The 22,534-nt window shown below is 47.6% G+C and overlaps 1 protein-coding gene across 4 annotated transcripts in view; it reads left to right on the top strand.

Moving 5' to 3' along the window:
• Window positions 1-22,534, top strand: part of CHD9 (chromodomain helicase DNA binding protein 9) — a 219,550-nt gene that overhangs the window by 21,937 nt on the left and 175,079 nt on the right. The window contains exon 1 of one of the 4 annotated variants that reach the window (XM_043898460.1): window positions 16,169-16,323. The exons of the other annotated variants lie outside the window; for them this stretch is intronic. The gene's annotated coding sequence lies outside the window, so the exon portion shown is untranslated. Of the gene's footprint in view, window positions 1-16,168; window positions 16,324-22,534 lie in introns of those variants that run through there. 4 annotated transcript variants of the gene reach the window in all.

Consider the following 22,534-nt stretch of genomic DNA (forward strand, 5'->3'; position numbering starts at 1 on the left):
TTGTCTTGAAGGTTGTCTCAGACTTGGCTAGAGGCTGAAATGTCGACTTGCCTCTCCTAGAGAAAGAGTTCTGAGCTGGCCATGTGAACTGCCTTTGGGGAGGAGAATCTCCAAAGGGGATGGGAGGGTGATTGGTAAGGACCCAGCTGGCAGCTGACCCAGTGTGATAACATGACAGAAGCCTCCAAGTGTTTTATGAACCAGGGATCAGTAGGCAGGGCCACCTCCTTCCTGGGCCGGGCGGGGCCCTCTGCCCCGTGGCTGCATCTGACCTGCTGGCTGCTTCTCCCAGGGGCCTGCTGACCACGTGTAGAGCCCCTAGGTTGGAGCCGCAAACTGGGGCTAACCACCAGACAGATCTTACTGAGCTCATAATGTCAGTATTTTTCATCTGAAATCAGTTCCCAAATTGGAAGACTTCATGTAAAATCCAGATCTCCACGTCTGTAGAAAAATGCAAGATCTGGCAACACCAGGCTCACATTCTCCCACAAGAATAACAAGTCAGAGGTCAGCAGCTGCTGTGCCTTTCTGAGAGGATGTGCTGTTTCCAGATCCCACTGCTACCGCCCGGGCTCCGACAGGCTAAAGGTGGTTTCTCTGGTGGCTCAGTTGGTAAAGAATCCACCTGCAATGTAGGAGCTTGCCTGCCATACAGGAGACCAGAATTTGATCCCTGGGTTGGGAAGAGCTCCTGGAGAAGGAAATGGCAACCCACTCCAGTACTCTTGCTTGGGAAATCCCATGGACACAGGAGCCTGACGGGCTGCAGTCAATGGGGTCACAAAAGAGTCAGACATGACTGAGCAATTAAACCACCACCACCACCTCCTCCAGGCTGAAACCAGTGTCCACTACCTTTCATCACTAATGGTACCTGCTGGGCCCCTGAAGGCACCTGCAGATCTCTCCCTGGTAGAACGCTTTACCGCCTGAGCTACCGGAGAAGCCTCAGGTCTCTTTCTCCCTGGATGGGGATCTTCTGTCCCCCAGATGCTTCAGGAGCCCCTTTTCCTCCTCCCTCGCCCTGTTGATGTTGACGTGTCCAGTAAGTATTTCAGGGCCCAAGACTGGGCCTGAAGTCTTTCTGCCTGTAAGTCGTACGTTGCCATCATCATGAAGAAATACCAGGCCACAGGCTAAGGAGCAGGCAAGGACCTGTTCTTCCCTTCCCAGATAATACACTCCCACATCAGCAATAACCTTCCGGGAATCATGCCCGTGATTTTCCTTCTTTCTATTCCATTAGTGACTTTCAAAGTGGATGTTTCAGCCAGATAAAGGAAGTGGACTGCACTTATCAGACCTCCTGCAGGGTGAGCATTTGGGGGTGGGGGGTGGGCAGTCAGCTTTCCTGTGATTTGCACTCATACCTGGGAAGTCAGAATCTGCCGGGTCACGGAGGTGTGTTCTCCTAGGGAAGGAATCAGGCCTTGCTTAACTTTGATCATTGCAATCACTGTTCTCCTTGCCCTTCTTTCATAAACAAGGAAATTGGAACAGAGCTAAGAGGCTTTTTCATGCACTTTAGGAAAGAATGAGCAATGGAAAAAGGAAATTGAGAGCTTTGGGGGAGTTTATAGCAGAGGAGTCGTTGAGTTTGAAATCGGAGCTGGGAATCCATATGTTTGGGAGGAAAGAAAAGAAAAAGACCAGCCACACGCACAGAGCTTCAAGGGTCTGTGCGGAAACGGTTATGGCAGAGGTGGCGGGGAACCCCACGTGGGCTTTATCAGACCCAGATGTTCAGGCAACAGTCCTCAGGATGCCCATGAAAGGGGCTGGAGCCAGAGCCTGCTGTGCCAGACCCAGTGTTTTCTTAACTACCGAGGAACACATGAAATCGGAACACGTGAAATCGGTGGCTGGGAGCCTTCCCTGCTGGCCCTCTTAACCCTGAGGCCCTGCCACCGCCTGTGCCACACCAGTTACACACAGGCTGGGCCGCCTCCGGGCGAGACAGATGTGGACGGGAGAGGCTCATCTTGTCCCTGTCCTTGCCTGTCAGTCCCAGTCAAGCAGGGGCTGCCAGCCTGCCTCTGCTACCTTCCACCCCAGACTAACCTTGGAATACAAGAGTTGGAAAGCCTCGGTTCAATTCTACCTTGTGTAAGTGACTTAGCCTCTCTGAGTCTCAGTTTTACCATCTTTAAAATGGGGAACAAATCATTTGTGAGGGGCACACAAGATATGCGTCAAGGGAACTGCAAAGAATAAACCATAAAACATATTTTTAAAAAAGTATTCATTATACTTTATAATATCACTATGGAAAATTTCAAATGTATGCTCATGCAAACAGAATAAACCCTCACACACCGGTAACCTCGCTTCCACAATGACCAACTAGTGCTCAATCTTATTTCATCTATAGTTCTACCTCCTCTCCCCATCCCCCTGTTATTTTGTAGCATGTCTCAGATAGCTTGTTATTTGATCCCATTATCCAAATTACATGGCTGACTTGCTCCCTCAACCAACTGAAATGTACCCAATTCTCAGATATCCCTTGTTGCACCCTTTTCCTCTTTCAGCCCCACCGTATACCTAGTACCCTAAACCCCTCTTCAAGCCATTATTCCTGTGAAACTGTCAGCTCAGGTTTTAAGCCCTGGGTTTTACCAGACTCAGGGATCTGCAGAGAAAGAAGTAGAACTCTAGGGGATTCCCTGGCAGTCCAGTGTTTAGGACTCCATGCTTCCACAGTGAGGGTAGGGGAGAGGGCTGGAGAAAGAGTTCAATCCACTATGGGCAATGACTTAATCCATCATGCCTATGTGGTGAGACCTCCATAAAAACCCCAAAAGGACCTCTCCTCAGAGAGAATCCTGGTTGAACATGTGAACTGGAGAGAGTGGTGAGCTGGAGAGGGTATGGAAACTTTCCACCCTTCCCCCTCCGTCACTGGTTGGGGAACTGGGATCCCACATGGCATGTGGTGTGGCCAAAAAAGAGAGAGAGAGGATAGAAGTCTAAAACATAGACACTGAAGCATCAGTCCTTGGAAGGAGATGATATTGGGCCACTCCAAGCCCTCCAGGCCTTTGACATCCAAGCTTAAACCCTGCAGAAGTTGACTAAGCTCCTCCTCTATTGGTGCTTTTCTTCCAGGAAGAGGGCACGTGGCGGGGCAGAGATCACCAAGTGAATTAAACCCTCCCTCAACCACTGGCTGCAGGAGAATCAGGGTTCTCCTCTGCCAGCAGATGCTCTGGAAGTGAAAGTGTTAGTTGCACAGTCGTATCTGACTCTTTGGGACCCCATGGACTGTAGGCCACCAGGCTCTTCTGTCCATGAGATTCTCCAGGCAAGAATACTGGAGTGGGTTGCCATTTCCTTCTCCAGGGTATCTTCCCGACTCAGGGATTGAACCTAGGTCTTCTGCATTGCCTGGTTAGAGTCTGTGATGGAGCTGATTGTGAATCTTAGATGTATTCCCAACCCCTGGAGAGTGGATAGAATGCAGGCTCCGGATACCAGGAGACCTAGTTCAAGTCTGCCTGTACTAAACATCACTTCTCTGTGCCCTTTTCTCTTTCTCTGTAGAGGTTCCAGTACCTAGCTCACAGTTGGTGAATAGATTAAATGAGATAATGCCATATCCATTAGGATTCTCTTGGTAACCAGGGACAGAAAATCCAACCCAAGACACCTTTGGGCAAAAAAGGAACTTGGGGGCTTATCTTAAGCTGAGAAGTCCAGGGGTGGTGAAAAGGTTTCGGACCCAATTTCCATTGTGTGATTTTGGGGTCGGTCCCCACAACATCAAGGAATTCTTTGAGATGCCAGCTGAGTATCCCACAATTCAGTTCAGTTCTGACCCCATCTACTTGGAGATAGTACCAGATCCCACAGGTTACATGACTGCCCTTCACTCCAAGCCCATCCCATGTCAGACACCAATGATAAATCCAGCCTCTGCTTCTGACCAATCAGCTATAAATCAGAGATTCCCTGGACCTCTTCCTCCGGTGTTTTTAATTTGCTAGAGCAGCTCACAGAACTCAGAGAAATTTAGTAGATTATCAGTTTATTATAAAAGGATGTAACTCAGGAACAGCTAAATGGAAGAGATGCGTGAGGAAGGTGAAGGGAAAGGGTGGAGAGTTTCCATACCCTCTCCAGCTCACCAGTCTCCCCAGTTCACGTGTTCAACCAGCAAGCTCTCTGAATAGAGTCCTTTTGGGGTTTTTTGGAGGCCTTAGCACAGAGGCCTGACGGATTAATTCATTGCCCACAGGGAAATGAATTCTGTCTCCAAGCCTCTCCCCTCCGGGGAAGTCCACAAGGGCGAGACTGAAAGTTTCAATCTTCTAATCACTTGTTTGGTTCTCTTGGTAACCAGCCCCCATCCTTAGGCACTTTCCAAAAGCCACATTATTAACATAACAAAGGACACCTTTATAGCTCTCTTCACTAAGGAAATTCCAAGAGTATTAGGACCTCCGTGCCAGCAGCTATGGAAAAAGACCAAATATTTCTCATTATAAATCACATTATCACTGGTGGGCTTGGCTGGGTTTGGGGTTCTAATGTCAAAATCAGGACTTGATTTCTCTCTGCTTCATGGCTCCACCTTTTATGTTTCAACCTGAGTTTTGGGTTAAAGTTGTAAAGAAGATGACAGCATCTGTTTTAGCCCCTGTATCCTTTCCAGATCTTCAGCGATAATCTCTTTCCCAAAAGTCCTAGGAAAAGTCTCACTGACCCTGATTAGGTCACATGACTATCTGTGACACAGTCATGTGATCCAGGGAAATGAGATGCACTCATTTGCGTAGGCAGAGCCCTTGGATCTGTATAACTGGGGGGCCGGGGAGGAGGGGGGTGTGTGTGGGTGATTATTAGAAGGAAATTGCAGAGGAAGTTGGGCAAGGTTACCAGAACGAATGTGGCTGAGCACTGGTGACAGTATTGAAGATATTCACTTTAGATGCTTTGTAAATCTTTGGGCACATTATCAAAGCTCATGAAAATGATTTTTTAAAAATTCCCTTCTATCTCATGAATTATTTTTATTCTTTTTCAAATATCTGAGCCACCAGGGAAGTGGGGGCTTTTCAAATATGTGCTACATCTTTGATCTTATTGCAGTCCTAGGAGACAGACAGGAGGACTGGTACTATCCGCTTTTACAGATGAGGATATCAGTCACAGAGCTGGTTAAGACTTCGGCCACGGTCACACAGCAAGGTCATATGGGTGTGATGGCCGACAGTCCCCCTTAACATGAGAGTGTGTGCTCAGTCCTGTCTGATTCTTTGTGACCCCGTAGACTGTAGCCTGCCAGGCTCCTCCACCCATGGAATTTTCCAGGCCAGAATACTGGAGTGGGTTGCCATGCCCTCCTCCAGGGGATCTTCCCCATCCAGGGATCGAACCCCGGTCTCCTGCGTTGCAGGCAGATTCTTTACCACCTCGCCACCATAACTGGCTCTGAATTCCCCGGCAGACCCACTGGAACTGGAAACTGGGATGTACCACGTATGGGTTAATCAGGACCTGACAGGGAGTTTGGATCAGCTGCCCAGGTTCGTTCCAAAGTAAGCAGTGTAGACTGGCAGCAGTCTGGGTGGGTCAAGTACCCATCACTGATGCCTGGCAGATGGGAGCGGAGAAAGTTGGTTCATGGGCCAAGCCTCTGCCACCCCAGGGACACCCTCTCATGACCCACTCCCTTTACCACAAGGAACTGAGTACAGGGCTTAGTTTTCCTCATCCCAGGAAAAAAAAATCAGTGGGAAAAAAAAAAAAAAACGAGGGATAGGGGAGGGCTAAGGCTGTGTTTGTTGCCGGGCTGACTTCTCCCAAGGGAAATTGGTCCCTGAGCCAAGAGTGTCCTTTGCCAAGAAGTGGAGAGAGAGAAGAATCCCCAGTCAAATGGGGGTGGTTTGGCCAGAAGTTCTCGGGATCCTCTTAAGTGTTGTTGGGCTCTCCAAGTGTTAGTCACTCAGTCATGCCCAGCTCTTTGTGACCCCATGGACTGTAGCCCGCCAGCCTCCTCTGTCCATGAAATCCTCCAGGCAAGAATACTGGAGCGGGTTGCCATTCCCTTCTCCAGGAGATCTTCCCCACCCAGGGATTGAACTTGGGTCTCCTGCATTGCAGGGCAGATTCTTTACCATCTGAGCCACGAGGGAAGTCCTGGGCTCTCCAAAGAGCTTCTCAAAACACAACACCCCTCTTCCACATGCAAGTTCTTAACACATTGAATCAAAAGACAAAGGAATGGCAGAGAGCCAAGGTACCACCTTAATTATCACGAAAGCTAGCATGGGCGATGTCATTTAGTGGAAGGACAAAAACTGGCTTCCTAACAACCTGGAAGGCAGAGGGAACGGAGCGGAACGTGGCGGAACGTGGCGGATTGGCCTTCCTGAGCTTTTCAGTCAGATGTCATTCCGTGGGCAAGGGCAGTGAGAGTCAAGATCCAAAGTGTATTTAGGGAAAATCCCTCCTCATGGAAACCAGAAGTGGGGAAAACATGTGACCGTGGCAAATTATTCATCTCTCTGGGCATCCGTCGCTTCTGGGCACAATGGGTGATAACAGTACCTCCCTCGGTGGTAAGGACTGGCGGGGGTGGGGGGTGGGAGCGGATGCTGTGTGTGACAGCCCCGGCGTGCAGTAATCACTCAGTAAAAGCTGCCTGTCTCTGTGCAGAGTCCCGGTTCATGGCAGGTGGCCTTGCTTTTCTCTCCAGCACCGAAGCCCAGGGCCCCCTGAGTCCCGCTGTGTTTGTGTTCGGGCTCTTTCTCTCCAGCTGTAAAAATTCATGAGACTGTGGGTGTGCAGCGGCTCCGCAGTTCTTGGCTTCTTCCCAGGCTGTGTTCTCCCCACTTGGGGGGCAGGGCGGTGGGGTGGGGTGGCAGACATCCTCTCCGCAGTGGTGGGAGCCCTCCTCCCCCCGCCCCCAGGCCCTGTTCCAGCAGAGCCTGGCTCAAAGTTCAAAGCCGAGGTGGCTTTGTTGAGTAATTCGGTGACACTGCCCGCCCGCCCGCCATCTGAGGGGATGGCTCCCTCCCACACACCCATTTGCCGAGCATCTGCTGCCCTGTGTTTTGCGGTGTGGAGGCTGGGAACGGGCACGCCGCCCCTACTGACCGCCGCGAGGCTGCGCTTCCTTCCTCTCCCCGCTGCCCTTGGGCTCCAGGTCTCAGAGCCTCGCGCCGGGAGGTTTCAGATCCGCTCCCAGGCTGCCTGGCGCGGACTGCATCTGGACTCACCCCAACCTCTTCCTCCTGGGGGTTCAGAGTGTTCTTGGAAGGAAGCCTGGGAAGGGAAAGGCCTTCCCCAGCCTTCCCCATGCAGCGGTTGGCCGACAGCAGAGACCCGAGCTGCCAAGGGCTCCAGAGTCAGACAGACCCGAGTTCAAATCCCTGGGTGACCTTGGGCAGGCTGCTGTCTCCACACTTGGGTTTCCTCTTTATGAAAAAATGTGACAGCAACAGGAGCTGCCTCGTGGGCTCTTTGCCAGGATTCAACGAGATGCTAACTGTGGAATGCTCACCCCACATCTGGCAAGTGGGGCGTGCTGAGAGATGGTAGCCCTTGACCATCAGAAGGGGATCTTCCTCCTCAGGAAGGGAGGGAACATCACCTATTTGGCCCATCCCACCTCCCAAAGGAGACCTCTGGGTAGTTACTCTGACTTGACCAAACTGGGTTTTTGTTTTTGTTTTTTTTTTTAATTGCAGAGACCTTTTGGGCAAGGACTCTATCTCATTTATCTTGTAACTCCCCCACCTAGATGGTAGCTGGCACTTTAAAAGCACACTAAGTGTTTTGAGTAAATAAGTGGATGGTAAAGGAGCTAGGGAGTGTATGGTGGGTGGCTGCATCTGCTCCTGGGCTCTTTTCTGAACTCTGGACCATTCCAGTCTTTCTGCTTTTTTCTCTTCTCCCTTGCTTCCTCCCCTCCTTCCTTGCTCCCTTCCCTCTCCCCTTCCTTCCTTCCTCTCTCCTTCCTTCTGACCTTCGTTTTGCTAAACGAAAATAGCTTCCGTCTTTCCTTTTCTTGTCCTCCAAGCTGTGAGAGCACCCCTTGAGAGCCCTTCACCCAGCCGAGAGAGCTGCGATTCCTCTTTCAAATTGAGTCTGTCCCCTGACTCATTCATTAAAATGCATAGGGCATGTGACCAAACTGCATAATGAGTCTCTCATGAGGAAGGCTCAGAGGCACGGAGATGCTGCCAACTGCAAAGGCAAATACGTTCCCCCCCCCAGCTGCGGATCAGGCTCATTGGCCACTGTGCCCTGAGAAGGCCGGGGGCTGCCGTTCATCTCCAGTAAATCAGCCAAGCCCTGGAGAACCGCAGCCTGGCTCAGGCTGTGCAGGCTTGGAAGCTGCAAATCCAACCCATGACCTTTTCTCAACCTTCCCCCACCCCTGCTTCACTTCGTTTTTCATTTCTCTCAATAGATTTTTAACCACACAAGTAGTAGAATATATTCTCCTGATAAAAATTTAAGCAGGAAAGCGAGACTCCTGTGACCATGTGCTACTTCTCTCTGAGACAGCCTTCCTCCCGTGTCTTCTAGCTGCTCTCTAAGGTGCCCCATAAACGCGATTCAGGGACCCAAATCCTCTCTTGCCCTCCTGAAGTCCTAGGCCAGTTCTCAGCAGAACAGTCAACATGCATCTTGGACCCTTTCTCAGCCCCTTTCCTAGCAGCCCTGCAGTCTGCCACGTGTAATCCCCACTCACTGAGGCACCTCCCTTGAATCCCATCCCTACAAGAGAACTCTACCATCCACACTTAGGAAGCAAACAGATAAACCAGATTACTACTCCCTTATTAGACATTATGTTGAACTGTTTTCCAGAGACATCTGCACTTTTGTTTGGAATCTTGAAGCATGAAAAGGGTGTCAAAATCCAGTGATCATCTCGGTGACCTCTTAGATACCAAGGCCATCTGTGTTCCACCTTCAGGACTTGAGCCTCTCCGAACCCCCTGAATTATATTTCTTGGGTAACAACCTATTCCACCAGGGTGTGGCCTTGGAAAATTCACTAACTTCCCTGTATCGCATTAACTCACCTGCAAGATGGGAATAATACTAGCACCTCCTTCAGTGGGTTGATGTGAAGCTTAAATGGAAAAGCTTTTGGCATTTTGCCTGGCACATAGTTAAGACGCGATTAATTATCATGTCGTAGTAAAGAATTATCCTCATCATCATTAGTTTTACTCTAATCCATAATAATCCAGTTCATTCATTCCAGAAGTATTTTTATTGAGCACCTACTGTGTGCCAGGCTCTGTCCTTGATTTTAGGAATCCAGCAAAGAAAGGGTCAAATATGGTTCCCACCCTTGACAGACGTGTGTTCTGACACAAATGGATCAGATCTTTCTGTTTGATAAGTACTTTGTTCTCAGTTATGTCATGTCCTCACTGATGCCATTTAGTCAAGCAGAGGCCGTATGATTGTCTCTGTTGTTTGGGTTTAGAGAATTAAGCTAATGTGACAATTAGAAACTGCCCACCTACAACCTGGTCTGGAGTCTTTCTGATTCCAGTCTCTTGAGATATCAGTGATTGTTCCCAGGCATGGGGATGGGTGAGCGTCTTGTAAGCAGCTCCCAGAGCCAAGCTGTGGTTTTTCCAGTAGTCATGTACAGATGTGAGAGTTGGACCATAAAGAAGGCTGAGCGCCTAAAAATGGATGCTTTTGAACTGTGGAGCTGGAGAAGACTTTTGAGAGTCCCTTGGACAGAAAGGAGATCAAATCAGTCAATCCTAAAGGAAATCAACCTTGAATAGTCATTGGGAGGATGGATTCTGAAGCTGAAGCTCCAATACTTCAGCCATCTGATGTGAAGAGCCGACTCATGGAAAACACCCTGATGTTGGAAAAGATTGAGGACAGGAGGAGAAGGGGGCAACAGAGGATGAGATGTTGGATGGCATCATCAACTCAATGGAGATGAGTTTGAGCAAACTCCAGGAGATAGTGAAGGACAGGGAAGCCTGGTATACTGCAGTCCATGGGGTCACAAAGAGTCGGACATGACTTAGCAACTGAACAAGAGCCTGAAAGCCCTGACCCCTCCAACAGTAGAACAAAAGAGAGAGAGAGGACAGCCTTCCGTGTGCCTCTCAGAGTCCCAGTTAGTTCTGTCCATGAAGTCAGTCAGTTGTGCCTCACGCGCAAACGTATTCTCTGTCTAGGTGCCAGCTTCCAGGGCTTTAAGAAGATTTCATTAATGAAAAAGCACTTGCTCCAGCCTGTGGCCCGTGGGCCTGGCTATGAGAACAGGCAGCTCAGCTGTCTAAGAGCATCTTCCCCTGGACTCCCCCCAACACAGGAGAGAGAAGGGCTGGGACTGTGGGCTCAGTGACCCACATCTCCTTGGGGAGGTGTCAGAACCCCAAGCTAGAATGGGGTTCTCCGCACACAGCCGGGATCATCCCCTTAGTCAAGGCCAGACCAGGCAAGACTGGTCCTATCTGAGAACACACACAGAAACTGGAAGTCTGTAGAGGGCAGGCCTAGCAAAAACCCCATGGAAAGGGCACTGCAGGCCAACCACCTCTCGAAGATGCCCAGGACCTGAACAGGGCTCTGCCCCGGGGCATTTGCCTGACCCCATCAGGGTGACCAGTCACCCTGTCCCTCTGACCGTGGGTGAAAAACCTGAATCTACACAGGAGCATGACTGGTGAAGGGTCCCCCACCCTCAAGGTCAGCACTGCCTAATCCTCACGGAAATTCACGCAGCCCTGTCCTTCTTTAGGGTCCTTTATTCACTCTGTCTTGACAAGCCCACACCGTTCCAAGGTGTGCTTCATACCCATCCGAAGAGTAGAGTTTCATTTTCTCTTTTATTGACTCCAGGTATACAGGATCATGGGCTTCCCTGGTGGCTTAGAGGGTATAGCGTCCGCCTGCAATGCAGGAGACCCAGGTTCAATCCCTGAGTCAGGAAGATACCCTGGAGAAGGAAATGGCAACCCATTCCAATATTCTTGCCTGGAAAATCCCATGGACGGAGGAGCCTGGGAGGCTGCAGTCCATGGGGTCGCAAAGAATTGGACATGACTGAGCGACTTCACTTTCACTTTCACTTCATACAGGATCATTCATAATCTTTGATTCATGATATGCTTTCATCTTCATTTGGACCTTGCACAGCATACATCTAACTATTTATTATTTATCTATGATTACTTATATATTTGTAATATGGTAAACATCTATGAGGGGGCTCGCCTGCCAATGCAGGAGACCTAAGAGTTGAAAGTTCAATCCTTGGGTTGGGAAGATCCCTTGGAGGAGGGCATGGCAACTCACTCCCGTATTCTTGCCTGGAGAATCCCACAGACAGAGGGGTCTCAAAGAGTTGGACACAACTGAAGCGACACAGCCCACATGCATGCAAACACCTCAGATCCCACCACGTACTTCTTCCTATTGATGCAGAAAGCCCAGCTTCTCTGTGCACTGGTGCCAAATCAAATCTCGGAGACTGGGTTTGGGTTGAAGTAGGAAAGGATAGCTTTATTGCTTTGCCAGGCAAGGGGGGACACAGCAGGCTAATGTCCTCAAAACCATATATCCGCACTTGGGAAAGATAGTGAGAAGTTTTATATTAATTGTCCTTAAGCGGGTGTGGTCAGCTCGTGGACATTCTTCTGATGGGTTGGTGTTGAGGTAAGTAGGAGTCGGCATATCAGCCTTCAGGTCCAACTAGTCTGGGGTCTCCATACTTGTGGGCAGTGTATCATCATTAATCGTTAACTCCTCCCACCTGGAGGGGTTTCAGTATCTGCAAAATAGCTCAAAGATATTGTTGTGTGTATCCCTTGATGGGGAAACAGGCCCTTGCCCCAAGGCTTCTCTTGACTGTTTCTCCCTGGTCTCCCATCTCCTCCCTTCTCTAATTAACAACTGCTTGCCCACTGAGACTTAGGGAACATCATGGAGGCTGAGTGAAGGCTGCTTCCTATAATCAAATAAAAGGGGGACACGGAAAGGCCTTCTGCCCAGGAGTCCCACAGGGCCCTGCGGAATATCACTTTGTGTTTCTGCCCTTCCCGTCACTTGACCTCCCGCATCCATCCTGAATCCTTTCTTTTTTTTCTGCTGCGTTGGGTCTTTGCTGTGGCATACAGGCTTTCTGTGGTTCTGACGCTTAGACTTCTCATGTTGTGCAGCACAGGCTCTAGAGTGCATGAGCTCACTGGTTGCGGCATGCAGGCTTAGTTGCCCCGAGGTGTATGAAATCCTAGTTCCCCAGCCAGGGATTGAACCCGAGTCCTCTGCATTGCAAAGCAGATTCTTTTTTTTTTTTTTTTTTTGTAAATTAATCCATTTATTTTAATTGGAGGCTAATTGCTTTACAATAGTGTAGTGGTTTTTGCCATACATTGACATGAATCAGCCACGGGTGTACATGTGTCCCCCATCCTGAACCCCCCTCTCACCTCCCTCCCCATCCCATCCCTCTGGGTTGTCCCAGTGCACTGGCCCTGAGTGCTCTGTCTCATGCATCGAACCTGGACTGGCGATCTATTTCACATGTGGTAATATACATGAAGAAAGCTGAGCACCAAAAAATTGATGCTTTTGAACTGTGGTGTTGGAGAAGACTCTTGAGAGTCCCTTGGACTGCAAGGAGATCCAACCAGTCCATCCTAAAGGAGATCAGTCCTGGGTGTTCACTGGAAGGACTGATGCTGCAGCTGAAACTCCAGTACTTTGGCCACCTCATGCGAAGAGTTGACTCATCAGAAAAGACCCTGATGCTGGGAGGGATTGGGGGCAGGAGGAGAAGGGGACGACAGAGGATGAGATGGCTGGATGGCATCACCAACTCGATGGATATAAGTTTGAGTAAACTCTGGGGGTGGGTGATGGACAGGGAGGCCTGGCGTGTTGCGATTCATGGGGTCGCAAGGAGTCGGACACAACTGAGCGACTGAACTGAACTGAACTGAATATACATGTTTCAGTGCTATCTCCCAAATCATCCCACCCTCACCTTCTCCTACAGAGTCCAAAAGTGTGTTCTTTACATCTGTGTCTCTTTTGCTGTCTCACATATAGGGTCATTGTTACCATCTTTCTAAATGTTAATATACTGTATTGGTGTCTTTCTTTCTGACTTATTTCACTCTGTATAATAGGCTCCAGTTTCATCTACCTCATTAGAACTGATTCAAATGCATTCCTTTTAATGGCTGAGTAATATTCCATTGTGTCTATGTACCACGGCTTTTATATCCATTCATCTGCCAATGGACATTAGGTTGCTTCCATGTCCTAGCTATTGTAAACAGTGCTGCAATGAACACTGGGGTACACGTGTCTCTTTCATTTCTGGCAAAGCAGATTCTTAGGACCACCAGGGAAGTCCCCCATCCTGAATCTTGACTTTCCAATTCCTTTATATTTCTAAAAAGTAATTTTAGTGTGTTTTTCTGAAAGTTGCATCCTTTAGATCTTGTTTTCATATTGCTTAAGAGAATATAAGGCTGTGTGTAGCCTTCTGGAATATACTTTTTTCTCAAATTGTTATATTGCTAAAATTCATCCACATTTTAGTTTAGAGCTATGGTCTCTTTGTTTTCACTATTATAGTCCTTTTACTGTTATGTCCCACAAGTATTTATTTATCCTCCTGTCAATCAACATTTGTATTGTTACCAGCTTTCCACTGTGAATGGCTGAGTTAAACATTCTTGTTGTGGCTCCGCTGGCAAAGAATCCGCCTGCAATGCAGGAGACCAGGGTTTGATCCCTGGGTTGGGAAGATCCCCTGAAGAAGAGAAAGGCTATTCACTCCAGTATTCTGGCCTGGAGAATTCCATGGACGGTATAGTCCTTGGGGTCGCAAAGAGTCAGACACAACTGGGCGACTTTCACTTCACTTCTTTGCACACGTCTTATGGAAAACTGTGAATGTACCCATTTACAGTCTCACCAACAACAAATGTATAAAATCCTGTTGATCCACATTCTATCCAATACTTGGCATCATCAGGCTTCTTAATTTTTTTCAACTGAAAGGTTATCAAGTAGTGTCTCATTGTGGTCTGCTTGTTTTTATTCATCCAAGTATGGTTAACAATGGTCAGTGGTACAATGGGAATCACCCTGCCAGGATACCATGAGATTTAATGAAGCACAGAATGCTTGCAAAAGCCTCTTCCAGTTGGGACCATATCATTGTCTTGTTCAGCTCTAGGTCCCTGATATCCAACATGGTGCCACACAGTTACCATCATACCAACAACGGTGATAATAGATTAAGGTGGCTTCCTTGGTGGCTCAGACAGTAAAGAATCTGCTTGCAACACAGGAGATCTGAGTTTGATCTGTGGATCGGGAAGATCCCCTGGAGAAGGGAATTGCAACCACTCCAGTCTTCTTGTCTGGAGAATCCCATGGACAGAGGAGCCTGGTGGGCTACAGTCCAGGGGGTCCCAAAAGTTGACCACGACTGAGCGACTAAGGATCCACATCCCTGGTGGTCCAGTAGCAAAGACTGTGCTCTCAATGCAGGTGATCCGGGTTTGATTCCTGGTCAGGGAACTAGATCCCACATGGCATAGCTAAAAGATCCCACATGCAGGACTGAGACCCAGCACAACTTAAAAAAAAAAAAGATTAAGCACTAAGTGACTAAGTGCCAAGTGCTATGCTAACTAACACCTTTACTTTTATTATCTTTTTGCATCATTTCAGAAACTCTATAAGGTAGGTTCTGTATTACTCCGTTATAAAAGAGGGGGAATTGATGTTAAATGTCTTTCCCAGAAATCACACAAGCAGTAAATGATGGAGGCATTTATTGTACCTGAACCCTGGCATGTGACATCCAAGCCCTTAACCACGATATTATAGGTGTCCAATAATAGTTGAATGAAGTGTCTTTACTTACAGGTAACCAGAGGCAGGGTCAGATGCCTTGTCACTTTTACTTTTTATCTCCTATCAGATTATTTAACCTGCACCTATATTTTGGTTATAAACAAAGCTTAGAGGATTTTTATAATTTTACTCCAGTCAGATGCAACTCACAATCTATGATTGGTTATAATTTCTCAGCAATCATTATGCAGACTGGAGAAGTCCCACTGTGAGAGAGCTCTAACCTACAAATTGTTTTTAAATGTCATAAGATGTTTATGAATTTCTCTTTTACCAGTAATTCCATAACCCTGCTCTATTTTTTTCCTCTTATCAATCACACTTATTATCTCTAACCTACCATATAATTTACTTATTGTTGTCTCTGTTATTCTCCCACAAAGACAGGAATATTTGTCTGCTTAGTTCTGTCTACCTCTTTAATTGGTTTAGCGCTGATGTGGCCCTAGTGCCCAAAACTGTACATGGCCAAAGAAACAGCTCAACAGATATTTGGTGAATGAATGCTTCCAGGAGTGAATGAATGGGTGAATGAGTGAATAAGCCAACGAAGACTAAATTGAACAGCTAATGCAGATCGGCTATGTTATTTTGATTTGCTGGTTTCATTTTTTCCTTTGAAGCCAAGTCTTTTTTTTTTTTTCAGGGTTCAGGTTTCAAGTATTTCTATAGGTCTGGGAGGCCAGAGATTTTGTGTCTCTGTGCCTAATGGCTAAAACAGTCCTGAGGATCCAAAACCATGTTCTGTTGCCTTTTCATTTATCTCTTTAAAACCAAAAACATCAGCAGTGAGCAGCCTGCCTCAAATGAGACTAGCAGGAGGCATTTAAAAAAATAACTAAATAAAAAGCTCCTGGCAACTTCAATATAGGAATTTTTCTAGCAGTCTCCGTGAGTGTCCAGGTCCAGTGCACCGTGTTATATGTGCAAAACACCTGACATGTGTGTAACAGGCCTGAACCCCTGGCTGTTAGTCATATTCCAGACTGGGGTGCGCTGGATAAAGGCAGGAATCAGGAACCACCCCTCCCAGTTAAGCATCTGTGGCTGTTCTCAGAGCCGGGCCAAACGGGTAATTATAGCTTCCCTCTGTGGTTGTACAGGGAAGGAGGCTGATTTAATAAAGGAAGCCTGCTGTCTGTCTCCAACCCGCTCTGACTCATGGAACCAGGGAGTCCCAAACTCGCTACCCTCGGAGGGCAGCGGGCCACCAGGGGCGGGTGGGAGGTGAGGGTGGCTGCCTTCTCAGAGCCGAAAGCCCCGAGAATGAGGAAACTCCCCGCTTGGCCTGGAGGAACCTGCAGCTGGAGCCAGAGGAAGTGAGGCTCAGACAGAGCAGCTGCTGTTCCAGCAACTGCAGCCCCTGCCGAGCACCCCTGAAGGGAGGCCACCCACCCACCGCACCCCCCGCTGCGTGGAGATGTAAAGTCAAAGGAGTTGGTAATTTTCATATTCAGGATTAATTGGGGGGAAAACCAGATCGTTTCTAGAGAGATGGCAGCCTTTGCCTGCCAGGCCGGGGAGCTTGGGTTTCTTTTAGGAGCCCAGGTGAACGGAGGCTGGAGTCCTGAGCGCCCTGCTCTCCTGATTTCTCACTTGGGGAAGGGGAGGCCGCTAATTGGTTCTTTGCAGCCACAGTGGCAGTTTGACCTGGGAGTGGCTTCAGCTCCGGGAGAGGGTGACGGTCAGCTCCGGGGAGGATGTGAATTCCGCCCTCCGTGGGTCACCGGAGGTCATTTTATCCTTCCGTCTGCCTCCAGCAGCTTCTTTCCCCTCCCCCTGACCGGCAGCCAGACGGGGACAACTTGACCTCTTCCACCAGCCCCCACCCCGTCGTCCCTTCTCGCTGAGTCACCCCTATCCCGGTCAGGTGATCTTGCCCTGAGCGCTTCCGAGAGCACCTTGACCTATATTCCGAACTCTCCAGGACAGCGGATCTGAATGGTCCCGAGAGAGGGCCCGCCGGGGCCAGCGGGCAGGATGCCCGGGTGCCCGCTGCTGGCAGCCCCAGGCTGCTGAGCGGGCGCCCCAGGACAGTGGGAGGGGATGGTTCTCCCCCACCCTCCCCCGGGCTGAGAAGGAGAACCACCAGACGGGCTGGAAAAATGGAAAGTTAGGAGGCTGTGTGCCCGGCGGGGGAGGGAGGTGTCGAGTTGAGTCAGCTGGGAAAGCTGACAGCTACTGGGAGACGGGCTTCCTCCCCTCCTGCTCGGAGCCCGAGCCGGTGGCTCCGTGCCAAGCCCTGACTGCAGCAGGCTGCCCGGGACAAGCCGGGCAGGGAAGGACACATACCATCCCGGCTCCAGGGTCGGGCGACCGGGCTCCCCAAGGGGAGGGGAAAGGTGAGGAACTATGCAAAGCCTGGGATCAACTTCGTCCCAGATGACTCATCTGGTTAATCCCAGCCCAGAACACAAGCCCCACCCCACCCCAGCCACCAGGAACAAGTTCCCATCCCCAAATTCCCCACAGAATGAACCCGACTTATTTTGTCTATGGGTTCTTTGTCTGTTCAGGCTTTGTGTCCCCGGGATGTGAGGATAACCAGGGGGTTGGGGGGATAACTGGGGGTTGGGGGGGGGGGGGCGGTGCGGGGAGGGATGCAGTGCTGTGGAAAAAGATTAACAGGGAAGAGTTCAGGATCAAACTTCAGTCCCTGTGGGCCTCACTCTCCAGTCTGGCATTGGGGGTGAGGGTTTAAAATAAAGCCACACCACATAAATCAGATGGCGTGAGTGTTAGGACAGATGATATGTGTAAAAATGTTCTGTCAATCATGTATCATTATGTATAACTGTATACTTTGGCCACCTGATGCGAAGAGCTGACTCACTGGAAGAGACCCTGATGCTGGGAAAGATTGAGGGCAAGAGGAGAAGAGGGTGACAGAGAGAGAGATGGTTGGATGGCATCACCAAATCAATGGATGTGAATTTGAGCAAACTCCGGGAGATAGTGAAGGACAGGGAAGCCTGGCAGGATGCAGTCCACGGGGTCGCAAAGAGTCGGACACGACTTGGTGACTGAACAACAATAAGATATGGTCTCCTCTCTAGCTTTTTACATCACTCCCCACTCCCTTCTGAGAGGATCATCTTATTTACTGAATGTCCCAGACATAGAAGAGCCTGCCTCTGGGTGTGTTCACAAATGCAAACAGAAAACTGTAGCTTCTAGCTCCATTGTGGTCTATCAAGTTGAACGCACAGCCCCACAGAGCTTGATTACACAGTACCCACAGGTTAACTGCAGCGTTTTATTCTTTCATACCAAGAAAAGCCGTGTCTATATTGTAATTCGGACAATAATCTGTAGACTGGAGCAAAGTCTACTTTTTTCTTCAGAATGTAAACTTAGGAAGCTACCTACCCCCTGGTGCATGCTGGGTGCTTGATGGAAGAGCAGGTGCAGGTGACTTGGATGGAAGAAAAGACTAAGGGAAGAGAGAAGGAAGGAAGGGAATGAGTAACTTTAAGAGCAGAGCTGATTTCCCAGGAAGCTAATTATGCTTAAACTTTAAGGCCTTTCATTTGCATGCATTCCAAGGCCTGGTACCTAATTTTTAATTCGTAATTATGTATTTTCTTTCCTGAAAGAGCGTCCACAGTATTTACACTTCAAACCCCACCAAACCTGGATCTGCCCCTTTGCAGGAGGTCTCTGAGAGACCCAACCATTATTCTGCTAAAGATTCACAAGCACGAAAGAAATCCACATGGTGTGGGAGGTGTGGTGTTTCCATGTAGTCTCCACCACGGATGCCAAATCTGAAATTTGCAGGAAGGTCCACATGTAGGCAGGCTAGGACAACACCCCATGGAATGGGATGTAGAAAGAGGGTGGAGGTCAGGAATGCGCAGAATTATTGGGCCAGTTCCAACTGACTTCCTGAATCTACTCTGATACTTCCAGGACTCGGTAGTGTCCGGGTTCAAATCTGGTTGCACAGCCCAGAGCAGTGGAGAGACAGTGGCTTGCAGTCTAGAATTTCTCTCACTAGCCCTGGCTCGTCTTGTGTGTGTGTGTGTGTGTGTGTGTGTGTGTGTGCGCGCTCAGTCACCCAGTTGTGTCCAACTCTTTGCAACCCATGGACTGTACCCACCAGTTTCCTCTGTCCATGGAATTCTCCAGGTACGAATACTGGAATGGGTTGCCATGCCCTCCTCTAGGGAATCTTCCCAACCCAGGGATTGAACTTGCGTCTCTCATGTCTCCTGCATTGGCAGGCGGGTTCTTTACCACTAGCATCACCTGGGAAGCCCATAAGTCCTGTCTTATTAACTAGCTACATGGCCTTGGTGGAGTAACTTAACCTCTTTGGGCCTACATTTAAGATAACAGTAGGTGATTTCAAAGTGCTTTGCTTAAATTGCCTTGTCCATCACTGTATTCCCATTGTTGAGTATAACGTAATAATATTAAAAGTAATCATTAGCATTGTTTTGTATTAATAGCAAAAATTTACGTAGTGCTTATAGATGAGCAAACTGAAGTATAAAGCTGTTACTAAATTTCCCCAGGTCATCCATCAAGTAAATGGTGAGGCTGTGATTCAAATCCATGCAGTCTGGCTCGAGAGTCCCCCTTTTCAATACGATACATTTTCAGTAAATATCTTTTTTTAACTAGTAGAGTTTATTTTTTATAAAACTTGTAGATTTACAGAAAAATTGAGCCAACAGTACTGAGAGTCTGAGGAATGTAGCAAATCAGCAAATGAAGTATCCTTTGATTGAGACCATGATTCATTACCGAAGGTACATGGAAAAGGAACTGGTGAGCTCTCTACTTGGGTAGGCTCATCCACTTAATTCTCACAGCTAGCTGCTTTGTTAAATAGGTAGCATTAACAGCATTTTGCATTGAGGAAACTAAGGCTCAGAGATGGTAGGAGGCTTGTCCTAGGTCACATAGCAGATAAAGGTTGAGAACTAGAAAGTTACGATATGTCTGATTCTAAAGGTGATGTTTGCCTCTCTGTAAACTTCACAGTTATCACTGAAAGGTATTTTGTGTTGTATTTCGTAACTTATCGCTTGCCTCTGGTGCCTTAAAGAGTTCTAAAAATGCTTTGCAGGGATCTCCCTGGTGGTCCGGTGGTTGAGTCTCTGGGCTTCCAGTGCAGGGGGTGTGGGTTTGATCCCTGTTTAGGGAACTAAGATCCCACATGCCTCATGTGCACCCCAAAACAAGCAAATGAAAGCTTTGTATTCTTTTTTATCTTTTGGTCCAGGAAGGTGGATGCGGCAATGACTGTGACTCCATTTTACAGAGGAGGCTGTGTGTGTGTGTATTAGTCACTCAGTCGTGTCCGATTCTTTGCGACCCCATGGATTGTAGCTCTCCAGGCTCCTCTGTCCCTGGAATTCTCCAGGCAAGAATACTGTCGTGGGTTGCCATTTCCTTCTCCAGGGGATCTTCCCGACCCAGGGATCAAATCCAGGTCCCCCACATTGCAGGCAGATTCTTTACCATCCGAACTACCAGGGAAGCACTCAGACTTTAAAAATTAAGATCCTGTGCTAAGTTCTGAGGTAGATTCAGGACTGAAACACGAGTTTGTTGACTCTCCTCCCTTTTTCATCCAGGCATCCCTCCATCAAAACTACCTCACTGCACGTTGACTCTTGCTGAGCCCATACAGAGGAAATCCCTTGTTTGCTATGAGTCCCCAAGGGGCTGCCCCTCTTACCAGGGGTTTGCCAAGAAAAACTTTTCCAAAGCTGAAGCTTTGACTCCATTTAGGTCCTTTACTACATGTTTAGCATTTTATCTGCTGGGTGGCCAAACATGGAGAGAAAAGGTTAACTGTGACATTTTGTTTTTTCACCTGTGTGTAACCAGCCCAAGGTGGGGGTGGGGGGGGTGGGGGAGCTGGCCATTTTCAGTTAAAGAGGGTTGTGCCTGATTCGGATGGCAAGATCAGAAACCGCATCGCCAGTGTTGGAAACCTGTTTTCTGATGGCAGCAAAGAAAAGATTTCCACTCTGCCCTCAGCTTGCAGGCCAACATAAGTATATGTCTGAAGCAAGCAAATTATCTTTGGCACTTCCCCTTCCTTGACAGCCTTGAGCTGGAGGCACCCAACTTATTACCCCAGAGCAGAGCATATTCTTGTTGTTTGCTTTTGCTAGATCATCTCATCTTGAAAAAATTTCAAACCTACAGAAATGGTACCTCCTAGATTAAGAAGGGCTTAATTAACTTTTAAAAGATTTAAATTTTTTATACAGTTTTTAAAGATTACATTTCATTTGCAGTTGTTACAAAATGTTGGCTATATTCCCCATGTTGTACAATACATCCTATCTTACACCCAATAGTTTGTACCTCCTACTCCCCTCCCTCCCCTTTCAAGAAGGGCTTACTTAACATTAGAAATTTTATTTAATGTAATTTTATTTCACTTTAAAATGTTAACTTTTTAAATTTTCAGTAGAAATTACATTTGTCTGATCCAAAATTCAAGAGAATATTCAGTTAGAAGTTTATCCCAAACCCCGTTATCCAGAATTTTTTATACAATTTTTAAAGAGTGCACTTCATTTGCAGTTGTTACAAAATATTGGCTATATTCCCCATGTTGTACAATACATCCTATCTTACACCCAATAGTTTGTACTTTCACTAGAAGAAGCCAGTGATTCGGTTTATTATGTACCCTTCCAGAGATATTTCATATGTATACAAGAAAATATAACTGTATGTGTGTATTCTTGGTGTCTTATTTTTGTTTTTTAATTTTTTAAAATGTTCCTAGATCAGTCTTTTGTGTTTTTTAAAATATTTATTTATTTGGCTGGGCAGGGTCATAGTTGCAGCATGTGAACTCTTAGTTGAGGCATGTGGGATCTAGTTCCCTGCCCAGGACTCAAACTCAGGTCCCCTGCATTACGAGAACGGGGTCTTAACCACTGGACCACCAGGGAAGTCCCTGTATGTATGCATTTTTGTTTTACCTTTTGTCCCCATGGTAGCATACTCTATTATTCCACATCTTGGTTCTGTCATTTGAAAGCATTCTAATTCCATTCATAGATAATATTCTCATTTTAAAATTTATTTAAGTGTATTCTATTGTATGGATATTCCATAGTTCGGTTAACCAGGCCCCCAAGATGATCACTTGTTTCCAAACTTTTGCCATTACTTACTGATGTACTGTAATGAATAACCTTGTACATGTGTTATTCCTTAGAATGGATCATAATAGAAACCAGAAATAAGGTTCTACTGTTAGATTATGTCTGGGAGGTTTCATAAGTTCAGGTACTTAAAAAGCAGGTCATTTCTTGTCTCTCTTCTACACTCCTTTGATCTGGGGTTGGTAACCTAATCTTCTATGCTCTAGGTCTTAAAAGTTTCTAGTGGTGATGTCTCTAGTGACATGGTGATAAAATAACTTTTCTGAAGAGGTTACTTTCTTGTGCTGAAATTGTCTGTTTTTCACTGATACCCTGTGCCCACCCCTGCTCAGGACATTAGCCAGTTAGTTCCATACAAATAATGCATATGTCACTTTAGCACCATGAATCTAATCTAGTCTGGGGTCCACCAGTGGATTTGTGTTCTGACCTTGGTGCCAGGTTAGAACACTTGAACCAGAAGTCCAGGCTTCATGTTGTTTGTATTTGGGGAATTAATCAAAGTT

Source organism: Cervus elaphus, chromosome 4 (assembly GCF_910594005.1).
Source record: "Cervus elaphus chromosome 4, mCerEla1.1, whole genome shotgun sequence".
Lineage (NCBI taxonomy): Eukaryota > Metazoa > Chordata > Mammalia > Artiodactyla > Cervidae > Cervus > Cervus elaphus.